The sequence below is a fragment of the Coloeus monedula genome, assembly GCF_965178545.1.
Source record: "Coloeus monedula genome assembly, chromosome: 5".
Classification (NCBI taxonomy): domain Eukaryota; kingdom Metazoa; phylum Chordata; class Aves; order Passeriformes; family Corvidae; genus Coloeus; species Coloeus monedula.
In genome coordinates this window covers 22,584,191-22,608,964 of record NC_138785.1, presented here as the reverse complement: position 1 = coordinate 22,608,964, position 24,774 = coordinate 22,584,191, and the positions used below count along the sequence as shown (strand labels likewise).

At 41.6% G+C, this 24,774-nt stretch overlaps 1 protein-coding gene across 1 annotated transcript in view; it reads right to left on the bottom strand.

Moving 5' to 3' along the window:
* The window catches only part of LOC309572792 (melanopsin-like), a 43,912-nt gene extending 19,378 nt beyond the window's left edge, over positions 1–24,534 (bottom strand). Inside the window, exon 1 of the mRNA XM_082281258.1 lies at positions 24,411–24,534. The gene's annotated coding sequence lies outside the window, so the exon portion shown is untranslated. The remainder of the gene's footprint in view (positions 1–24,410) is intronic.
* Between the last annotated feature and the right edge of the window lie 240 nt (positions 24,535–24,774).

The following is a 24,774-nucleotide window of genomic DNA, read 5'->3' as shown; positions in this document are numbered from 1 at the left end:
CATTTTTCTTAAGAAAAGAGCAACAGAGAAAGCAGACTGGAAATGACAACTAAGGAAGTTATGATGATGATGTGAAAAAGGCAAAGAAGCTCGAGCATGAAACTCACTCTGGGTAACTGCTGCACTTTGGGGCACAGAGCTGGCTGACAACACAGACTAACAGCAACAAATAACCTGTCACATTTTGGTTTTATTAGGAGCAATGATATCGAATCCCACACTTACACACATTAAGTCCCCTGCATCTCCCCATGTTCACTATCCACTAACTTAGAGTGTACAAAACCTGGGAATTCCCCATGCAAAAGAGAGGAGATGAGAGGTATAACAACAGCAGTAACACTGCCTGTGTAAGAAAACATACATTAAATAGTCTTGACACCTCTCTCCCTGCCCTGGATCTTCAGCACATGAATAGGCTCCCTCTGTACTTTTTTTTTTAAATCAAATTCAGATTTATCACTGGCTACACATTAGCTCACATTAGCATTAGCAACGAGAAGAGTCCAAATTGCCTCATGGAAATTCTTATTTACCAATTCACAGGCAGCTAAGTCTCACACTCACAATCAGACCTGGAGATCTGAGTCGAAGTTATGGCACCTTGTCACAGCTGGGTACCTGCTTCACTTCATCCCCTTTCTCCACTGCACAGCTCAGCAACATGTGGAGTGTGTGATAAGACTGATTTTGGCCCGTGGGAGAGCAGCTGAGTGACAGAACAGGTTACTATGATAACTGTGTGATGATAACCACTGGTACTATTTAAGCAGCCATTTTTAAAATGATGAGTACACCCTTTCTTTCCTGTTGCTAGCTCCTAGTCTCCCATACTGCTGCTTCTCCTTTCTGCCTTGTATTCTTCACTCATCTATGAAGTGCACAAAGTACAGCTCCCTTCCTGTACAACAGTCCTAGCTGTGGGCATTATCCCCCAACTCTGCGACACCGCTGGGGCACTCCCCGAGGAGGCTGCACTTGGCAATAGGGAGAGCCTGGTGAAGTGCATGGCACACCCTGAGTGTGCAACGGGTCTGCGGTGGAAATGCTCACAGCAAACTTCCCTGAACTGATGTAGTAAAAAGCTATGGCTTCAAAGCAGGAAGGTGCTTTCAAGCCTTCTCAGTCATCTGACAGACTCTACCCTTGACAGGATGGCTACTGCCACTATGGCACTTCACCAGAGATCACATCACTGTAAAGTAGGAAGACATGGAAGAAAGCATCTGCTGGTGCTGGTTGCACCAGTGGGCTGTGACACTTATTTCCAGTGCTTAGGCAGCAATAAAAAATGTCACTGTTTGTAGCATTTACCTTGAGAAAGGTGTGAGATGTAGTGTAAGAGCAGGCAGAGCATGGAGAGGTGGCCCAGCAAAGAAAGCAGTCGTGGCTATTTGGTGGCATCAGGCAGAACCAGCACCATGCTCTCAGAGCAGGGCTGCCTGGGCATGCAAATTGACCATATTAAACTCCTTTCCTCCTCTCTCAAACCCAATAACCCTAGCAGCATGTGCACTGAATCATAACCCTGCCACATTTCTGACAATGCATACCAAAGAAGCTAAACTGGGGAGAAAGGGAAATGGTTCATTTTTTTCTTCCTTTCCAGCTTATCTGTTAGGCATGCCAAGGATTTGCCCCTGTCTAGAGGTTTATTCTATAGAGCACTATTATATAAATGTAACTCAGGGCAAGTAGTACTTGCCTGTCATATGAATTATGCTTTACTTCAACATATGGGAATTCACTGTTGCAGAAATTCATTTGAGAAATGGACTATGAATTTCACACCCAAAGGTGTCTCACCTTATCTCTCTGCTGAAGAGAAGCTGACTTGGACATTTTGGCCTCATTTGCTCGTTTGCGGGTGGTCATCTGTGTCAAAAGCTGAAAAATGTCTCACATGATATATCTGTAAACTCAGCTTACAGTTTGCTGGCAATACTAGATGAAATAGAAACTATTGATGCCTACAGAGTGGAATCCGGAAGGCAATAAATACCAGGGATTACACAGAGTCTTCAATCTCAGTGAGAAGCTAAAGTGAGGGATGTTTAGATTACACAGGCTTTGGATCTTGCCTCCAGGGGAGTCCACGAAATGCCACGGCCGCTTCTGCTGCAATGCTAACAGCAGTTCGAGAACTCTCAGATCTGAATGGAAAGACAGCTACTCATTCTCTCTGCTGGTGTTACCCGGAGAGAGCAGGATGTGGCAGGCATCCAAGCTGTATGAGATGGGGCAAGCTGACAAAGACCAAAAGCCATTTATAACACTGTCATTTGAATCTGAGAAGAAAATGTTTATATCTATGTATGTGTGTATATATATATATATTTCAGCAGAAAACCTCAACTTGGATAAGAAAAATAATTTCATTAAACTGGTGGAAATTTTCTGAATAAAACAGGCTAAACCAGTACAAATAGCTGTAGGCTAATCAAGGAGAATGTATACCTCATTTTACTCACATAATGTACTTCACCAATTTGGCATATTTTCACAATGGAAAACTTTTAAATTTAAAGATTTAAATACTCTTAAGGCTGAGAACTTAAAATCTACTCTGGTGAATAAATGCTGCTTTTCTAATACAGACTCATTCTCCATACAACGTAACATCCAGCTGGAGACAAGTAGCACTATCATCAAGGTTTTAGGATTTTTATTAAATTTAGGCTTTTCTCTTTTTCTACAGTGTCAACTGTGAGAAGTTGGCCTTTTAGCAATTTTAACTAAAAAGCTAAATGCTTGCCAATGTAAATATTTTATAGTATAAAGATGAGGACTAGAAATAGGAAAAGGAAATTGCAAGCTTAGTGACGAGCTTCAAGGAGAAGCTGGGTTTTGCAGATCTTCTCAGAAGCTGTTAATACTCCACACATTTTTTTCGTACTTTTAGTTTCCCACCGCAAATAAGAATAAAATTAAATTATAGGAGAATATTCCAATTTGCTATGAGTATTTCTAAGCCACGAAAACTCAAATAACTATTGCAAATTTTTCCAGTTAACTTGGTAAGCAGGAGGGCAGCTATGTACAGCAGGTTGCATTCACTATAGACACTGATGAGTCTTACTTTGCTTTGCCTGTATTAGCCTGTCCTAGGACCAAAATGAGGTATGGTCAATGACAGCTGCCATGAATCAGCAAAAGATTAGTTTGTATTATGGGGAAGGTCCTGCCTTTTAGACTTAGTAAAGCACAGATTTTGTATCCATCTCACGTCACCACTAACTGCTAGAATACACTGTGTAGTTATACTTGGACTTCATATTTCAGTCTGATCACTTCTATTTTATTAACTGCAAACTCAGACCCCTTGAGAAAGCAACTGAAAAAACTTAAAAAATCAAAAGCCATGTTGGGAGAAGCTCCCCTTCTGCTGTTTCACGCTGCTATGGTGATGTACAGCTGACCTGGATTCAACACACCTATCTCAATTGTATTTATGGGTGCTCAGTATCATCACAGCCATGTACTGTAGAGTGAAAAGCCTGTTCTGTATAAGCCTCAGTCTTGCTCCTTCTCTTTAAAGATGTGATTTAACATAATGATAATGAAGGAAGGCATTACATTTTATTCAACGAATATATTGAATGTTTAATGGGCGAATCAAGTTTTCAAGTGCTTACGTGAGATGAGTTCACCTTTCCATTTTTCCCTCAAACTGGCTTTGCCTCCCTCCATACTTTGGTCTTGGGACAGAATCCTGAGCACTCTGCTGAAGACACATCCATTTCCTGAATGAACATTTCAAAAGCACCATCCAGAATGACCTGATTGTTTAAGTCAAAACTCCACATGGAAATAAGCAGCCCACGGAGATGCCAGTAATTGCAGCAGGGCCAGCTTCTGGCGTACTTGCCGACCCTGTGCTCGCTCTGTTGGACTCCTTCTGAATTAATGCTACAATCATTTACATTTTGACTCCATGAGCTGTTGGAGGAACTGACAACTCACATAAATTACGATGTGGCCTTACCCTTATATATGAAGCGACTACAACATCAAAATATAGAAGCCCCTATGTGGCTGCTGGGAGGGCTTTCCTGGCAGGGTAGCTAACAGATCCACAGGCAAATGGAGGGTAAACAATTAACAGTTGTCCCTCAACTATCTGGCAAAGGAAGCAGGCACCAGATATAAAAATAAATTTGGCCTATTTCTCCCAAAATAAAGATGGAAAACTTGAAACAGATGAGGAAAGTCATTCTAGGAAAGCTTTTGCAATTTGATTTTTAGTGATAAAACGATGGCTAAATAATTAGAGCCATCTGTTTCTGCTTTTCAGATGGTAAGATTAATAAGGAAGACAAAATTAATTAATTAATGCAGAAGACAAACAATTGTCGTTTAAAAAGGAGGGCAAGGGCAGGTCCCCTTCAATAGGTAGGGGTAGAAACTGATGGACTGAAATGGTTGTATGATTGGCATAAGGTGGATATAAGATTATCCAAAGCTTTATTCACCCTCTGGTTTTGCTCATGGGTGCAAGCTCATCTTGTGGAAATGATTTACACTGAAATGAGCTTAAGGAAGGGCTTGCTTACATGAGGGATTAATGTGCACTAACAAGGGAATAAATTAGCAACATAGCAGCCTCCCTGTGTTGAACTGCTCCATGGATTCACAACGCAGAAGTCTGATTTGCTGTACAAAAAACTTGTCTATACTGTTACATCTGAAAATTTTACAGAAAAATACTAAACAATACTTAGGTATGTTAGATGAGATGGGAGAAATGTGAGTGTGGCAGCTAGCAGATAGCACTTGCCAAGTTCCTTATAATTTCACTGATAGTCTGTATAATCCAGGTAATTTCAGTATGAAGCACCATCTGGTTTGAAATTACAACAAAATTTGGGGCTTAATGAAATATCTTGTACGTAGGAACTCTTGAAGCAGCAAACAGAAGGTCGCTGCTGTGTAGAGACTATAATAGAACTAGTGATTCTCAGATATTTTACAAAACAACAACAACAAATAATAATAACCTAATAAACAACAAATAATAGCCAAAACAACAACTTTGCTTGTTCTGGCTGACAGTACTGTGTTCCAAACCATGCAGAAAGGTCAGATTAATCCGGCCCTCAGAAAGTCAAGTCAAACTGTGATCATCCACATATGGGAAAGTTGCTTTCCTTATCAGCCTCCAGGTGACAGTCCTCTTCCACACTCGTTCCAGCCAGTTCACATGCCAAAGCCAGGAGCACTCAAACACACATTTACAGCGTGTATTTAATCAAAATGAAAATTGGTTTAGCAAACTGACTTCAATGCATGGGACTTCAATGCAATCCATCCAAAAGCGGCCAAGAAGAACAGGAACTGCCTGTGTATAACAGGACAAGTAGCAAAGTCAGGCATCTGCTCCAGACCAAGCCAAGTGTTCATCCAGACGGTTATCATAAAATTTTGGGAAAACCTCGAGGATTTCTTCCTACAATGAGGTACATATCTAGTTGATTCCATTCCAGCAATTTTCTTCAGGGCTTCTGGCCAGTTGAAAAAAAGCACTGGATTTCAGGACACATTTGTATCCTTAAGGCCTCATGTTTAGCACAGCCTCTGCTTTGATGAGGTGCTTTCTTTCAGGCCCTTAATATCTTCTTACAAGCAATCTAGTGACGCATGGCTGGGGATGCCAGGAAAAAACCTCATACACCCCTCCAAAAAAAATCCAAAGAGAAAACCGTCAAAACCTCATCGAGTTCTCAACAAAAGAATGAATCAGCTAGATGCTTAAAGTAAGCATACTCAGATTTTTACATATCTGAGCTAATGAATCAGTATAAGCAATGGGTATTAATAATTCAGATGTTTTCTATATTAATGATATTATATTGAAAAGATTCTCCTGAGAGTAACATAGCAATCAGTTGCAAACTATGAAACTGAAAAGAATTTAAGTTATAATATCTGTCTGCCAGTTACAGAGATCTCTAAGAGCATATTTTCATCTCTCTGGAGACTGACTAAAAGAACATTAAAATGTAAAGTCTTTTCTGGAAAGCACAGAAACACTGCTTTCTATGTACATCTTCAGTTACACTGCTGAAATTGGCGACAAAAGATACATTTGTTTTCAGAGCACAAAAGAAAAAAAAAAGAAAAATCCAACCCCAGATATCAGCCCAGGTGAAAAACAAGCCATTTTATGTTCCAGCTTGAGTGCTCTCTGCGTGGTTTGGGAAGGGATTAGCAAATGTGAGGGATTACCCAATGTTCTACAAGTTTTTCTATGGAGTGTGCATGCACAGCCCAGCTTTCTTTTTCGTGAGGAAGAACTGGCAAATAACTAGCACATTCGGTTTCCCTTCCTGAATCCATGCCACTAGAATCAAACCTTGAGGCAATGGACTTTAGTTTCAAGACCTGAAAATTTTAAACAAAGGTACCAAAGACATGTTTCCTGAGAACATTTCTCTTCCAGTATTAGTGTACTTGTATAATCCACACAAGTAACATTAACCAGGTCTTCACAACATTTTCATCTACAGAAATTTTATGTTCTATTTAAATGCATCCACTTCTAGTCTGAGACCTAAAGGAACCAAATTCTACCATGAATTTTTGAAAAACAAGCAAACAGAAACCCACTACCAGAAGCCGCTAACACTCATTTGAGTTGAGGGCTCAGTCCATCTTTCCCCTATCACATCTCACAGGCTTGCATGCCAGTGCAGACAGTTCCTTAATGTGACTCCTGAGACACTCACCATATTGTCCCCTTGGCCATAAATGACACCAGAATTATCTGATGCTGTGTCCAAATGCACCTCAAATCACAACCCAAGCTGTACACGCTCAGGCAGGCAGCACACTGAACAAATCTAATCAATGCTGACACTGCATTAAAATTAGCTGGACTATCACAGTTCAGTGCATATTTGTTTGGCCATGAGGGAACAGATGACTGCTGGCACAATGCAACAACAAAGCAGTAGGCAGAAATCTCAGGATATATATATATATTTGAGGGCCTTGGAGCATGCTAGTTAGAAACATGGGTGGTCAAAACATGATATGTTAAGTCCTTCAATGTAAGATATTTAGCAGTCTTCAGGGAGAAGTTACAGCAAATATTTATTTTAATCTTATTATGCAGCATACTCTCATAGGTTATTTTACTCCCTCTGAACATCCTACTGCTAACTGGAGTTCTTTAATAATCTCACAAATTTCACCAAAAGAAAGAAATCTAATTGTTCTATGTTTGCCACTCGGTGGTGAGAGTGTTTTGAACTCACTTGGCTCTGTAACCTTTGGGGATAACGTGGGCTCTTCATCTGAGCTGCTCTCCCTTCTCTGCCTCCTTTGAGCTCCTGTGGCTCATCCTGATCTCTTTTACTCATCCCAGGCTATCACACATCCCAGGCTGTTCCCATTTCATCTGCCACAGATACCTCATACCAGCCTGCCCACCACACACCAAAAGCCATTTCATCATCTGCCACTGTTGGCTGATGATGAGGCAGTGCCACAGCATCCATGGCATGCCTGGACCAAGCCCTCTCCTACTCCATCAGCCCCAGCAGCACAAGCTCATTTCTGGGGTGAGGCTCACGCTTCACTGGATTCAATGGAAGTACATGGAGAAATGCCTGCCTGTCCATAGCTGTTGGCAACTGTCTTGGGCTGACTGTATGATACTGTATTCCCTATCGTCTGTTCTGTGCCCAGACATGAATCCCGTGCCGCTCTGTACCTTTAAGATAGAGCAGGGAGAGCCGGTGGAATTCCTTTGGCGCAGTGTTCAAAACACAGAGAAGCTCGCTGGCTTCTCCTGCCTGGCTGCTGTGCTTCTGCAACAGGGAAAAGAGTTACATTCCTTTTGCTTTTTAGCTAGTTTCTTGTTCGTTAGCTAAAGTACGGGGCCCTGGGACTTTGGCTTCTTCTTCTTCTTCTTCTCTTCTGGACTGTTCAGCAACACCAGAACGTCATCTGGGAGACCCTACACACCAGCCTAGAGGAGCCCACACTAAACCCCAGCTCTGGAGAGGAGAGAGCCCCTCCCACAAAGGACTGTGAAATCTACCCAGGTTGTCTCCACAGCGAGAGGTTTCATTATTTAGCATTATTCATTTTTTTCCCATACTTGCGTGCACTTTACTTGTTAACTAGATAGTTTATTTTTTTCACTTTCCTCTGAGGAAAATTCTTTCTGACCCTAGTGGGGGAGGGATGGCTGTAACCTGCCTTCTATCAGAGGATGTTCATTTTGGACATTCCTCCAAATTTGTCTCAAACTGGGACAGCAACACACTGAAATTCTGATCCCTGCCAGTGGTTTCTGAGCTCTGCTCTGAGGTTTCAAAGAGCTTGAACATATACTCTGGCTTCTGGACAGCTGAACTTTTATATGTTAATTTTAAAAAATAATTTCTTCCTTATTGTTGATAGCTGAAAACACATCCTTTACCAGCCACCTCTGGCCTTATGTACCTTGTCTAGATGTTAGGAGTCTTTTCATTCCACCGTTCAGCTTCTTGGGGAGACTGACTCAACTGCTGCTGGAAGATCTGTGCATGGAAACTGCTCTGAGAAGAGTGCCCTGCAGTTTAAATAGATCCCATGAAAACATGTGCTTGTTTTTAAGGACTGTGGAAAAAAATCCTATCAGCTGACATTAACTGACAAAGGCCTATTACAAAATGCAAACACATCCCAATAAATCTGCTACGGCAAGATCTTAATAACTTTTACTAATCCTGTATAGTGTTTCTAATGCTACTTTTTAAAATACAAATAGCTAATACCTTTCACCAATGTGGTCATTTGGTTCCTGCTGAGTTCTTTGCTCTAGACTTATTCTGTCACCTATGAAGAACTGTGGTGAATGATGAAGGAAGTACAAATAAGAATAGTAGAATTGCACTTCTTTAACTACATTACAGCGAAGCTTTTTTACAATTTTTACTAGCTAGGCACAAAGAACTATAGATTTCCCTCTCTACTTTTCACTATTTGAAAAAAACCACTTTTTCTTCTGCAGGAAATATTCTTGGCTGAAGGCCTGAAATCAGAGACGTTCTTCATCAACTAGGGTAATTTCCATATTTCAATGAGAAATTTTGGTTATGGGTGACAGGACAGAGGGCAACCCAACTTCTTAATGCCATTTGCATCATTCCATCATGTACATTTGGGAACATGAAAACTGCTAAAAGCTGTCAGATCAGAGGTCCACCATCTCCAGTGTCTCACACCCGACAGAATCTGGCAACAGATGCTTTTAAGAGGAAGAACACAGGGAATACAGCCAGTGAACACTCTCAATCCACTAACTTCAAGCACATTTGTGATATTAGTATAAACACCATAGCATCCCGCTTCTGTTTAGATCAAAGAATTGTCTGATCACTCTAAGCTGATGATTATTCTATGTTATATCTGCTTGTTTTTGTTTAATATTCCTCTATGCATGGAAGGCAGGGTATGCAGAAGGCAGAGCCAGACACTTCCCAGAGGTGAACAAGAAATTAACACAAAGAATGTCAAATAATGCCAGCAATAAAACCTCCAAAACACACAGTTAATAAACAAGGGTTTAAGTCATAAATGAAATTAAATATATTTCAGTTACTTGAGGACAGGTGGTCTGTCTCAGTAAACTGAAAATCTTCCTACCTACCTTCTGTTACTTTCACAGGAAACTGGGGACATCAAGAGCCAAGTGAACCTAAATGCTGTCTTACACTCAGAGACTTTAGATAATTTCAATTTATAACCCCTGCAGAGACCACATTTCTTGCATAGGAAGGCTGCAGCTAAGTGCTCTACTTCATTTGCAACCTTTTTTCCTACTGTGGCTTTAAATCCTGCATGAAAAGAATGATTTCCAGGCTCTTAGGCATTTCACACCTATTGATTGCACCGGTGGCAAAACACCACTCTTCTCCTGTGGTGCTGAAAATACTCCCTGGTGTTTATCTGCACTGTTAGGTGCCTAAGCATAATGAAAATCTGGCTTTGAAGTATTTTATGACTACTTTTAGAGAATCTAACTGGCCCACTGATGCAATGTTAAGTCCAATGGCCTAATGCAATGAGCACAACTACCCTTAACTCTCTAAAAAAAGAGTAAACCAAGCTCTCATCCAGGAAGGAGATCATTGCTTTTCTAGTCCCATGGAGGGTGAAGAACATACAAATTTCTTGTGGATTTAGCATTGCTAAAGGAAGAGAAACGAACGTCAAAGACACAAGTGAAACCGGCAGCTCCATGTACAACTAGAAATCTATGGCAGCACTGAGGGCATTTCAAAGATTGAAGCAACACTTGCAAATTAATAAGAAACTGCAATATGAGCATCATCAGAGAGAAATTACAACCATCAAAAGACCTCTAGATTTCTAAAGCACTAAACTAATGAAGCATGAATTAACACGGTGGAAATACGTGTGTATAGTATAAGTAAAGTCTGTATCTCTCAGAAAATTATTTCATGGCAATGCTCCTCCAGGGAGAAGAAACAATATCTTACACAAAAGCAAGTGCCTTTGGTTTGGAGAAGCATCAAGACAACTTTGATATAGCAGTGAGGGAAGCTTCATTCTTTCCCTCTCCATTGCACTATGTAACCCACGGAAAATAGGGATGATGCAGTTATTTTAATGTGATCTCTTGTTTTAGTTCTACAGACCATTTTTCAAGACTCTGTGAAAGCTAACAAAAATTTTAGCACATCTATATTAGGAAACACCATCTTCCTCTCACCCTCATGATAATCTCTGGATATGGGGTGGATTTGAAGTGTCTCCTACATTACCTCTGCAACATCACCTTGGAATCAGGATGAACTACCAGAACAGAAAATCTCAGCACAAGGCAGCTCCCTTTTCTGAATTAAGAAGATAAGTGCCATTTTACAGAAAAGAATCTTTATGTTAAAAAGCATATTAAAAAAACCAGCAAAGTAATATGCACCAGAGAATCCCAAAAAACAAGCACAAGTCTAAAGAAGCATTGTGTCTGTCTCGTCATGTCCATACTAGATCTGAGCGCACACTGGACCTTCCTTTGTCCACCCAGCTCTGGAAAAGCATTGCAATAAAGAGCATCTCTCAATGGCAAAACAGATGGAGGAACAATTTGCTCCCAAGAGCTGTGAGGGTAAGAGAGATATTAATTCGAGTTTTCTCCCTGAGTAAAAGCCCACTGAACCCAAATGGTTACTATTAGTTTCAAAGTTGCATTGAACTTTAGGAAAAGTTTATTGCTCTTACTTTTGTTGTATCAAACACTGTGCTAATGAGAGAGTGCAAAGCAATTTGACAGCCATGATTCTGAATACAAAATAATTCTGTTACAAATGGGTTATTAAACTGTTTTGAAGCATTCCCCAGGACACCATCAGACTGCTGCCTCCTGTGCTGTGGAGGAGGGATGGCAAACACTGCAGATCTTGCAGCCCTCCAGCATTTGAGCCACGCTGCCTTCCCTCACCAGCTGCTTGAGGAGTAACTGACTGGCACTTACCTACAGCAGTGCCCTGGAGCTTTCCAAAGAGCCAGCATTGATCCACTAAGAGTCTCCCTGGTGCTCCTGAAGTCACCTTCATTTGCTATCACTCAGCTTTGGTGCAGTGGTCTCTGCAGCACCATGGAGGGAGGGACCCTTTACGACAGCAACTGCATGGTCACAACAACACTGCATGTTTCTATGCCATGCTGACCCTTTCCCAGTCATGGTAAAGTCAACTACATCATTCGAGTATTTGCACGAGTTTCAGTACAGAAATTGTAGTAAAAGATATCAGGTATATAAGAAACTATGCATATTTTTCTTTCTTAGCAAAAGGCAGGTAATTTATGGAACACTAAAGTTATTGGCTGCAGAAAGTTCGATGAAAGTAATTTGCCCTTTTTATAATTAAAAGTCAAACAAATTTCCTTCTCACTTGAGATCCACTCCTTTTTCAGGCATTGCTAACTTTGCAAAGCTCAAGCCAAGTGTGCTCCTTCCTGTTGCTTTAGTAGGTCTAGATTAGCTGGAGCTTTTTAAAAGTTGCCCATTTCATCATGCAGCCAGCAAGGGCCTGCTTTCACCTAGTCAGATCCTTTCACTGGCAGCACAGCTGTGCTGATGGCAGTCAGTCCAGAGGGACCAGCAAGAATCAGAACAGTCCATCTCCCTATTTCTTGGGCTTTCTGCTTAGGGTACATTTCAGCTTTGCAAATGCTGTCAAACAAAGCTGCTGATAGCATTCCCTGGGCTGTTCTCAGCAGGATCAGCTGGTAACTCCCAGCTCAGACCTCACTGCAACAGGCTGGCCCAGGCACACGGGGTGATCCATCTACACAGCAGACCAAGCCTGCATCCTTGAACCATGCCCTGTGTTCTGCATGTGCCACATCACATTCAGCTACTGACCACCATCTGCACCAGGCATTTCTGACTGCTGAGTTATCTACCTGTAAGCATGCTCTCAAGTCCCAGTGCCTACCAAAGCTGCATGTGAATTTTGAACACCACCTTTTTATTTCAACATTTCCCAGGGTGGCTCTCTGCATCACAGAATTTATGAAGAGGGTCTAACAGCATGCAATCAATTTATGCAAGTCAGCCTGGTGCTTCCTCTCAGCTGCATTATGAGTAGCTACTTAAATTCCCTGTCACCTATATACTAAGATTTCCTACTTTTCAGAGCTCAGAGAGCTTGACTTGTATTGCAGCTGCCATGTCTTGCAACTCCATGCTTCTATGAAGTTTGCATAACTTTGAAAAACTCGTGGGTACATTGACACCAAAGGCTGAATCACCTCATGCAGTAACACTGCTTTGTCACGCCCTGGGGCTTAAGGAGTGTGACCAGCCTCACTCAACCACCTGCAACAATATGCAGACACACGTCTCTGCTCTGGGTCCAGTTTGTGCACTGAATTCTACTTCCCATCTGCTTAGCCAGGGACTGCTGGACTAAGCAGACCATCTTCAGCATCCACCCTCTCTCACCAGGCTGGCACCTCAGGGCGTTGGAAACACAGGACATCCTAGGGGGAGATAATTTGCAGCCTCTGAAGGCAGCCAAACAAAGTCAACTAAATTTCAACTTTAGATCCCGTGATCGACTTACTTATTTGCATATACACATGTTTTCACACAGCTAAGTTTGTGGCAAGAGAAAGCACTACAGGATGTGAACTAGTTGAAAATTTGGTGACAGGGAACAAAACTTGGATTTCCTCAGAAACTTTAGAGAAAATTTAACAGCAAAAATAATTCAAAGGGTCACTGCGGTAAAGATGTGATTAAAAAGACAAACTGAAATTTAAGACCTTTAGCAGTGCCAGAACACAATATGGGTAAATAATTTGGAGTTATGAGTTACATGCTCAAATTCCTTTTCACTTGCCACTTATTTATTACTTGAAAGGACTCTGTAAAAAGCTTGCCCCAACTTTTTGTCTCACTTATTCCAGGACAATGACCTGTTGCAATGAAACAATGTCTGCAGTTTCCCTCCCAAGCTGCAGTTTCTCCCACAGCATTCCCATAACCTTTTCTCTTCCACTCTTCAGACTAGAATATTCTTGGTAGACTTCTTTGAATGACAGGGCTGGGCTGCCTAATAAAACTAATTCTAGACAAGTTATCAAAGATTCAGGAGTAAAGCTTCTGTCCTAAAATCTCCACAAAATATTGTAATGGTGTAAGGTTAGGGTATACAGGGATGAAGATATATGAGGACAGAGGTACAAAAATTTTTTATATTTAGCTTGCTGATCTATCTCAGTCTTCTGCCTCAAATGATCATGACTAATTTGTAATGCACAAGAAAATCCTCTTTTCATTATGAATGTGTTCAAATAATCCTAGCTTAATGCATAAACTATTGACAAGCCTTTCTACAGCACTCCATTTAGGTCACTTTACATTATATTAATCAGCTCCACAAAAAAATAACAGTTCTGAAATCTGCTTTAGGACTTCATTTTTATTTTCTTTCTCATAAAAATGTTCTTGCTATTAGGGAGCAGATCACAATAATGTTTAATCAATAAGATCTTGATGATGCAACAAATACCATCATAAGCAACCTCCTGCTACATCATCCCCTTCCACAACCGGTTTTCCCATCAGCCAAAACTCCAAATCAACCGTAAAAATCTAAACAAAACAGCACAAAGAAAATACATGTCCCTTTGAGTAGAGCTGGATCAGATACACACACACACACAGAAAATAAATACCAAAATTCACATTAAAACAACTACAGTGAGATTTTCCTTTTCCTTCTAAAGAAGAAGCAATTCATTTAAATTATTCCTGAGAAAACAAAGCAGAAGAGAAATGCTCCCTTTCCTCCTCCCTGCCCAGCTCCCACTTCCCAAGCCTTCCTCCTGGCACGTACTTTTTGGGCTGAGCCGAAAGCATTTCTCTTTCCTCTGCACATCTGCTCCGTGCAGGGCTGCCGAACTGCGACTCATCCTGAGGAGCGCTGGAAATCCCAGGCTTTAAAAAGCCGCTCGCAAGCCCCTCCTGGGCTGCCAGGCTGCCAGCTCCGACAGCGATCGAAGCACAGCATAGCCCCCAGCAAGCCACATGGCCCGTCAGTCACCCTCACTGGCCACGCCACCGCTGCTTCACGTGCAAATAGATGACTTGAAACAAACAAATACACAAACCCCATCCACACCCAAATGCCTCACAATTTAAAAAGAATACATACATATATATATATATATATATATATATATATATATACACACACATATTTATATGCATAAAGGATGGACATCCAGAGGAGCTCGTTTCCAGGGCAGCCCAGCTGGCTGTCTCTGCCCAGCCCATCCTGGCAGCATCCCGAGCCCCTGAAGAGAGTCGATACCTGAGGCTGTGCCTGCTGCCCTGCAGTCCCGAGCGGGCAGCCTGGGGTGGAGGGCATTGCCTGGGATTTCTCTTGTGGCAACTCGTGCCCCTGGCCTCATGCTTTTGCTGCAAGGAGCCTGGCTCTGCCTTCCCTGGAACCCCCCTTAGGTGGCTGGAAACAGCAGCTGGGCACCCCCCGACTCCCCCCCTCCCCCAGCCTCTCCTGGCTGGCCAAACCCGGCTCCAGCTTTCCCTTTGCGCACCCTGTGCTCCATCCCCACGGCTCATGCACCCCCTTGGCCTGGTTAGGGTGGCTCTGCCCTGCTGCACAAGTGAGCAGGCACATGCCTAAGCCATGGCTGGGTTTCTTGCAGGGCTGCCAAGGAACAGGGTATAAAACAGAGCCGCTTCCCAGCAACTCAGCCTGCAGTTACCAAAATGTCATTTGCAGAATACGGCTTAATATTCAAGCATCTCCTGTTACAGAGGTGCTTGAATAGCCACAGAAAATTTAATGAGCAGCAGTGAGCGTGTCTCAGGAATTTCTTACCTCACAGCAACTTGTTGTGGTTGTAAAGCTGAGTATTTCAGAGGGACTGGAACATGATAAAAAGAGCAGGGATCTGATGGCAGGCATGCCCTTTGAGAGCCTCTCTCTTGCACTCTGGCCAGAAAGACATCAGGAAAGTACTTAGATTTCTATCCCTATATAATTTTTTAAATGTATTAATATTTTCCATATACTTGGTTTCAGTGTTTGCCTTTTAAAAGGTGTGAATGGAAATGATGTGTAAAAATGCATTTTGCCTGGAGAAGAAAAGGTTCAAAGTAGCAGAGAGAGGAGTAGGAATTACAATTTAAATATAATTCAAGGAACTTACATGCCCCCTCCATCTAGGGCATGACAGTGGTCACAGCTCCTCAGGAGAATCTTAAAACTACTTCTGCCCATAGATTAACACTTTTAACTGATGATTTTAAAGATAGTAGAAATTGAACTCCAGATATAAAACTTACAAGAATGGTGAACATATACCATATGGATGATCTGCAAATGCTGGAGAATACTGCTGAGCTTCCTAGGCTGGAAGCCTAGATTTCAAAACAAAGTTTACTTTGGCATTTAATAGCCCAAAGGCATAATGAATATGTTAAAACATAATGAACAGTCAGCCAGAACAGAAAAAAAAATACCTACTCAGTGAAAACACAATATGCTGTTACGCATTGTATTATAAAAACATTCATTGTCATACGTAACAATTTAGACATCGGTACTGTTGGTCATTATTGCTTCATCCTTGGCTTTCATTCCTTACTGAGCTGCCTTATTTCCATTCAATCATTTGACCTGACAGGTTCTGCTTCCCTCCTCTGAAGATGCCCAGTTGTTAGCTGCTGTCTTTCACTGTCAGTTGCAGCTTGGCATCTTGGTGCTTTACTTTCTAGGTCCACTTGTTGACCTGGTCTGTATGATCTGCTGGTTGTAGATCTGTTTGGGAGTGAACTCCAGTTCTTTCCATTACTTTATATGCTCCAAGTTCAAATCCACCAAATGACACATACATTAGACATTGCTACAGTTACAGAGTCATTTTTTGGTTACCTTACAACTTTTCCATAACTATTGCCTTTCAGAGGAAAATCTATACACAATATTGGAGCTACTATATACATTAGTGATAATTTCAGAACCTGTTGATTTATAATTTTTTGGCTAATAATGTTTCTTATCTCCAGTGTGGTTTAAATTTTCTGTAAGGCAAGAGAGATCAAATGAGAAATTATCAGCCCTCTAACATCCACACAAGGGTTCCCTTTTTTCCTTTCCTTACAGAAGTAGGTAAAATGCTGGAAATGCTGCCCTCTGAAACCTGAGACCTGACAAACTGCTCAGATGTTCTTTCTGAGGAACTGCTTTCTTTGCTCGTGTTGTTCATTCCCATGTCCTCAAGTTGGAGATGAAACTTCTCTGAGAACAAGCCACTACATACAGTACTTCACACACCTAGATCAAAATGAACCCAATCTTCAGTGAGATATTCTGATTAAAGCTAAGAACTGGATGCCAAGGGAAAGTTAAGTGCCAATTAAAGCAAATTTTTTCACACTTCACATTTGTTTAGACTCACAGGGTCTTGACGGACAATTTAAGTTGGCTCCACGAATGACAGTGTTTAGGTACAACTAAACCTCCAGCCAGAGGATTACTGAATTCCTGTCTCACACATCTCTCTTCCCTGCTCTCACACCAAGATTAGCTCTTCATTAGGCCTTTCTATTTCAGCTATTTGTAATTAATCCTAGGACATGGGAAAATACAGTAAATCCATCAAGTCAGTACAACCAGACAGTGTTTGGACTCACTGAGCTTTATGAACTGCACTTGCACACTTAAACTCACTGTGTGTTCAAATAAAAGCACTGAAAGGACTGAAAATCAATGCATCAAAATTAGTCACAGAAAACAGGTTGCTCAGATAAGTGAAGAAACAGATAAGGGAAATAACTACCTAAAAAAAAGGTCAGATAAAATGCCTGAGACACAGTCAAGATACAAGCACTAAGTGGTAGCAGTTCCATGTGTAGATTTAAAGAAACCAAACAAACATTAAAAAAAATGCAGGAAAGAAGTATATGTGGTTGTTTGGGGGATTTTTAGGGAAATAGCATGGAGTGATCTAGGATGAATAATAGCACTCTACATTTCTATGACACCTTTCAATCCAAAGGTTCCCAAAGCAGTTGGCAAATTTAACAAATTGAAGTACATTATCCTCCGTACACTGGAATCATTTTATCTGTCACTAAAGGCATCCCTGCTGGAGCAAACAGCAGTATGTGTTTAACAGGTTAGGTCTATTGTGACAAACACCACATCTAAGCAAAGCCACAGGGAGAGGATAATTGTCAACAGCTGGAACTAGTGTTGAATCCTGGATTAAGTAGTTGTTAGGAGAAGGCTGCTAGTATTTCTCCTGTTACCACTGGTGAGGATGACTTTGTCACAGATCTTGAAGAGCTGCCATACCCAGGGCAGGCTTTCTCCTGACCCAGCTCCTCAGGGCACCCGCCTCAGCATGAGGTGCCTTCACATGCCACAGTTCCCCTCCTTGCAACACTTGAGTGTTATATTCACCAGACAGAGCGAGAGCAGAGATTGACTGTTAACATCCAGGCATGAAAACAGACCCAGTGGTCAATCAAGAGGCACTGCACACTGAGAAATGTGGAATCATAGAATAGTTTGGGTTTGAAGGGACCTTTAGAGGTCATTTAGTTCAACCCCTGTGCAATTAGCAGGGACATCCTCAACTAGATCAGAGCCCCTTGAATGTTTCTAGGTCATTCATCACCTCTCTGGGCAGCCTGTTCCAGTGTTCTACCAACCCTCATTGCAAAAGAGTTTTTCTTGCATGTAATCTAAACCAACCACCTTTTAATTGATTTAAACAGTCAACTTTTATCTGAGCCTTCACCAAGGTCATCTTTTTTTCATTGCAGCCATACTTCTGGCAACACAGCAAGTGTCAAAGGTGTTTCACACACAACAGACTGTTCACATATGCTGCTTCCTAAGGCACATGGGTCTGACAACAGCCTAACCAGCTCCTTGGAAATCTCTGAGCACAGAGATTAGCAAAGCAGGCTAAATTCAGTTACACACTACTATCTATAATGGCAAAGGGGGGAGAACTGCACTGAAAAGCTCTTCCAGGCTACAGATTCAGTGGGATGGGAGCTTCACACTCCCTTTTTCCCACAGTCACATCAGGGATCTCAATCCTCTCTATGTCCAATAATGTCCATACACTTACGGCTACTGATGCTATCACCACTGAAGAGTAAAAAGCAAGATGAGTACATCATGATTATTGAAAAACCCTGTAAACAAAACCACAAAAACTGGAAGAAAGGAGAAAATTCAATGAAAGCTAAACACATGGCCGCTGAACTGGTACACTCCAGCTTTAAAAAGAAGCAACATAACATTGAAATCCCTTTCCAGATGTGCTATTGGACCAAAAGACTGTCAAAAACTGATGGGTAGTCTACAGTCACATGTTCATTTGGGATGGCACAAAGGCATGTTTGGAAATGTGCTTTGAGCTGTCAAATAAGGGACAGTGAAATAAAAAGTGGGAACAGAATTGTATGCCAATGAGCAAAATGGATTTATTCAGCAGTCCATATTTTTCACTGGTTTAAAAATAGCTACAAGGTTGATGTGGGAATTAGTCTTGGGACTGCTATAAGCTGCTGTGCAAACACTCAATGTTGTCCTGCTGAGCTTCTGACAACTCTAAAAAGTCTCACATATTTCACATGGCAGCTGAAATATTTTAATAGCAAAGGAAAACAGTGTTAGCATGGGTCAGGCTAGCTGAGTGTGAATGAAACAACTGTAGAAACTTCAGGGCTTGGAAAAACTCTCATGAAGTTCCTTAGTCAAGTGCTTCTCAGGCAGGGTTAGTCATCATGGAAAACCAATGTTTTTTTAAATGCTAAGCATCTACACTATAAACTAAGCTTTAGGGTATGAATGCACTCAGTTAACTCACTCACTAGCAAAAATGTAAATCTGTACCAGCTTGACTCTTTTCTTCTCCACCCCCACTAAAAGAGCATAACCCAATGACAATGATTAACTGGGCATTTGTCTTTTCTTTCCACTTCACCTATGCCATTGCTTGCTTTCACTCCGAGAGGGAGAAGATGAAGCTACCTGAGGTGGTGGTCCCTGCATGAGCAGGGGCTTCAGCATAATTCCTATCCCCTTCCCTCACAGAGGCTGACATCCCTCCTATTCCCTTATTCCACCAGCAGCAATCAGTTACCGGGACTCAGACACAACTTTTCTTCCCAGGCTCACCCTTACCCAGAGTCCTTCCCATGGAAAGAACAACCCAGTTGAGATCCATGCCCAATCTCTTTCCTCAGTTGAAGACATTCATTTTCTCAGGTACAGCAAAGGATTTTTAGCCACGGCTTATAGTCTTCATGGCCTTTAAAGCTCCTGCCTCCCAAGGAGAGGGTCCTTGGCACCAAGCTACAGACAAGGAATGTTATCTCTGCTGGAGACACAAAATGGCAGGAGAAGGAACACAACTGTCAAAGGACCTGAGTGAGGAATTCAACTTCATAATGCTCTGGGGAGACACTCACTTGGGGGACAGGAATCTGGGCTCTTAGTTACCACTCCTAGCACTGTTATGTACTCTCTGGAAAGGCTGTTTGACCTGGAACAGAAATGGACCTGTCCTGGGAGAGGGACCTCACATCAACATTTTGCTACACCACCAATACTGTAAGCTTACTCAAAATACAACCTCTTTTACTTTCAACACTCAGTTTGAAAACACTTTTCATGATACCAGTGTTTTCCACAGGAAAGACATTCTGATATTTTACTAACTCACATTTTTTTTCTCTGGCCTCATTCAATCACAGAGTTTTCTCCATCAGCTTATGGACAAACCCTAAAAGTCACAACTTTTGCTGTCAAAGTCATGGCAGTGACAGTCACACAGATTTTGTTGTTGTTGTTTTGCTATCTTCTATATTGAACTTTTCCATTTCTGGTCAAAGGTGACTTATTTCTATAAACAGAAACATTTTCACACTTTAAATGTTTTAAACAAAATCCTTTTGTGTAAAAAGCCAGCCTGGAGAATTTCATCCTGGCAGCTGAATGCATCAGAGTCCTATGAATGCTTAGACAGGTAATGAGGTTAAAAAAAAAGAACCCCAAATTTGGTATTGGCTCCCTATTTCAGACACTCTTTCTAAAAGAGACACCAAAACAAGGAAGCCATTATAGGTCTTCAGTTCCTATATGACAAAGGATGGAAGAATATACTTGGATGTAAAGCAACTCTGACCCACACGTCCTTGAAGAGCCAGAGGGACAACTGCTACAATCCAGAAGGAATACACGTTAGGCAATAGCTGTGCTACTGCCCTGAACACTTAGCAGAAAGTGCTGTACCCTGTTAAGTGTTGGCTCCAGGGGCTGCAGCACAGCCCCTAACACAGCTGTGATGGTCCCTGCTGACACAGTGACAGGGGCTCTGTGTGCGCTCCAGGTGACGCTCTGCCCTGCTCCAACGAGGTCACTTTGCAGAGCATGTCGAGGGAGGCACATGTGGCGTGACCTTTCTGAGCTCAGCCCAGCCCTCACCCTCTCAGTGATCAGACACCAGTTCCAGCTCTGCAGGAACCTTCAGTGTGAACCATTCCCACCAGCCACCTCGTAAACCAGGGGAATTAAAATCCAGGTCCCACTGAAATTAAGGGCATGAGATAGCAATATGTTTCAGAAGATCTCAGGATGTACTGTGATACAAAAAACAATACATAATTTCTTCAGCCATTTTAGGCCAAATAATCCTATGGTTTGAATTGCTCTTCAGATAACATTGCCCTAAAACACTGTCTGAGCCAGAAAAAAAATGAAATTTAAACTACAAACTTGTTTAAAATTTGGCTTGAGTCTTGACTTGAAGATCCTCAAGACCTGGTGACAAATACCAAAACCACTGTTGATTCTTACCTCAGAAAACAGAAGCAATAGTATGCCAGTAACTGAATTAGATGCATAGTAATACATTTATCCTGAAGTGGGAAGAAACTTGAATTTCATCTCATGCTAGAAAAAGAAGCCATCACTAATACCATCTGGATGACAATCTGAGATGTGAATCTGAGACTGGCTTTCAAATGCAGGTGCTAAAAGTAAAGGAAAATAAACCCAAATTAACTAATTTTTCTTTCAAATAGGATCTTCTTTGACTTTTTATCTTCAAAAATTTCAATTCTGTTCCAAAAAAAGAGAAGGAAACACTATTAGAAGCAACACCTCAGAAAAAATTCTGTACTTACATTCACTGGGGTTTTTTCTAGAAGAAAGAACAAAAAAGCCTGTTACTAAAAACTGTGTTCTTCCCTTCACCAAACATTCTCTGGTCTAAAATTCCTTCTCTTTCAGACTGAGATAATTTCTCAGCTCTCTTGGTCTAATGCCACATGGGTTCCTGTAATCCCTCTCCCATCTGGTACGGAAGTCATCAGGATGCACTTACATTCCTCAGCAAAATAGGTATTACTAAAACAATCCAGCACTTCACTAAAATGAAACATTTCAGACAAAACCCTTTTGCCTGAGAGCAGGGCATACAAATGAAGAGACTTGATGAGCACCATGAAAGCAGCTGGAGTGGGACTCGGGTGTCTGGGCTTCTTCGACCACCTGGTGTCCTCCTTCCCTTTGCAAAGATACTCCCACAAGTAGCTTTTTTCCCCCCAGTTCTCACAGCAAGCATAACACAAAGGTACACATTTCCTGAGAAGGAGACAAAGTTTTGCTTGGTCTATTAATCATTAAGAAAGAAAGAAAGGTTTGGAATGAGCTTTTTTGCCCAAACATTTGGTGAATAAGGGATAGGCAGAATATAAAAGTAGCTCTCTGCTCTAGGTACTTTCAGGAACGGATACTCTTGCCCAAAGGTCAAAACTGCAGGCCAGAGAGAGAAGCAGATGGAATAAGATATTAAAACAGCAGGGTAAAAGCAGATTTTTGTCAGGAGATGTGGTAAACTACACAGGACAACTTAAGGGACCATTTCATGCATGACTGAAAGAGGTTTTGTATTTCTTCTAAACATTTTATACAGAGCAGTTGTTTTTTTTTTTTAAACCACAGTTTTATGTAGAAATACTACAGAAAATTTTGCATTAGAACTATAGGCAGGTCAAATCACACCCCCTCAATTTCTGGGTGTGCCTGCATGCATGTGCACCCATACACACACTTTGATAAAAATTCATTTCAATTAAACAAACATTTCCCATTATAGGGAACAATCCTCATTGCTGAAGTTAACTGTACCTTTACTGATCATTTTTTCTGGCAGCTGCAATTTTGAACTCTCCATCCAACTGCTCAGCTCAAGAAAGGGCTGGCCTACAGAAAAATAGCATTTTTTATTCTTTGAGAAGCATGAAGGGGTGTTAGATTGTAAAGTAAACTTTGCTACAGTTAAACTCATGAAATATAGCAGCATATTATAACAAATAAACAGTATTACATAAATTCTTGAGTTTCCTTATTCTCTCCTGGAGAAATACTAAGTTGCTTTTCAGTGAAAGCTGTTGATACAAATACAGTTTGATTTTCCTCCTGTCAGTGTCTCCTTCTGCCTTTGGTCCCAAGTAACAAATCACTTTCCTCAAGTCAGAGAACCAAATTCTACTGTTATGTCACAAGCTACAATTTGGCTTATATATTTGTGTTAGGATAGTGAGAACAGAAGTTGGTTTACAACACTGATCTTCACACATGCATTAAAAAAACAGCTTTATTGTATTTTCACATTGCTAAGGGGAACTATTCTTGGGCACAAATCACTAGGATTTGGCCTTTGAGTTAATTAGCCTTTCTTGTTCTAACTCTTTCACTCTGCTCACTTTTTCCCACCTAATTTCCAAAATTAAAAGTCTGCTCAACACAGGGCTGTTCTCTGCAAGTCACGGAATCAATTAGACTGTAAAAAACCTTTGAGATCATCAAGTCCAGCTTATGACCAAACACCACCTTGTCAATTAGACCACAGCATTAAGTGTCATATCCAGTCATTCCTTAAACACCTCCAGGGATGGCAACTCCATCATCTCTCTGGGCAGCCCATTCCATTGTCTAATCACCCTTTCTGTGGAGAATTTCTTCCTTATGTCTAACCTAAACATCCCCTGATGCAGTTTAAGACTGTGTACTCTTGTCCCATCACCGGTTGCCTGGGAGAAGAGATTGATCCCCACGTGGCTACACCTTCCTTTGAGGATCACCTTTGAGCCTTCTCTTCTCTAGGCTAAACACCCGCAGCACCCTCAGTCACTCCTGATAGGACTTGTGCTCCAGGCCATTCACCAGCTTTGCTGCCTTTCCCTGGACACACTCCAGCACCTCAACTGTCCTTCCTGAACTGAAGCACCCTGAACTGGACACGGGACTTGAGACCTCACCAGTGCCGACAACGGGGGAAGAATGACTTCTCTGGTCGTGCTGGGCACACAGCTCCTGACACAGGCCAGGATGCCATTGGCTTTCTTGGTCATCTGGGCACAGAAATCAGCATCCTGAATAGGCCAAAATCTGCCCTCTGCAGCTGAGGCTGCATCTTCTCCCTTTTCCTGTTTCTTTCAACGCCTCTCATTTCAGACCTGCCTGACCCTGATTTGGTGTAGTGGGAACATGGCATGATGCACAGGGCGGCACTGTGCAAAAGCTTACATCCTCAGTTTTAGCCATGCACTGACTTGTTTTTATTTCACTGGAGAGGCCTCACTGAAGGCACAATATGTTCATTACCACTGTAGCACTTTATAAACAAAACATCAACCTAAGGATTAACTACATAAACATCTTGTTAAATTTGCTGTCGTTATTTCCTTGTGATCTGATGATAACTGCATAACATATTGCTAATACTAATTATTAGTCTTGACAGATTTGGCACATATCATGATTTCTATGTTCGCTTCCTGGCATTAGCATTTCCCTGCTTCCTGATCCCCACTGACTTTGTGTTACCTAGAGAGCCTCCTGCTTTCTCCAGGGAATTCCATAATTCTCTTATCTGATCCCACAGCTTCTCTGCATCCACATAATTGAAGTGGTCACCGCTGGACAGGAAATGTAAGGTTGAGTTGATATCATGTTCTTCTGGACATTGTTATTCTGAGTGGTGTCATAAATCTCATGAGAAGACCCCAAGGGAAGATGCATCTCAGGCAGAACTGAAAAGAAGAATTAAAGTCAAAGAAGAGGAGTTGAAGGCATCTTTTGCTTCTTTTGTGGTGCAGCAATTACAGCCTCTGTTTAATCTGGTGTAATAGTTGTCTCATTAAAAGATTTACTACAGTCAAAACTGAATACATAGAACTGCTCTTTGATT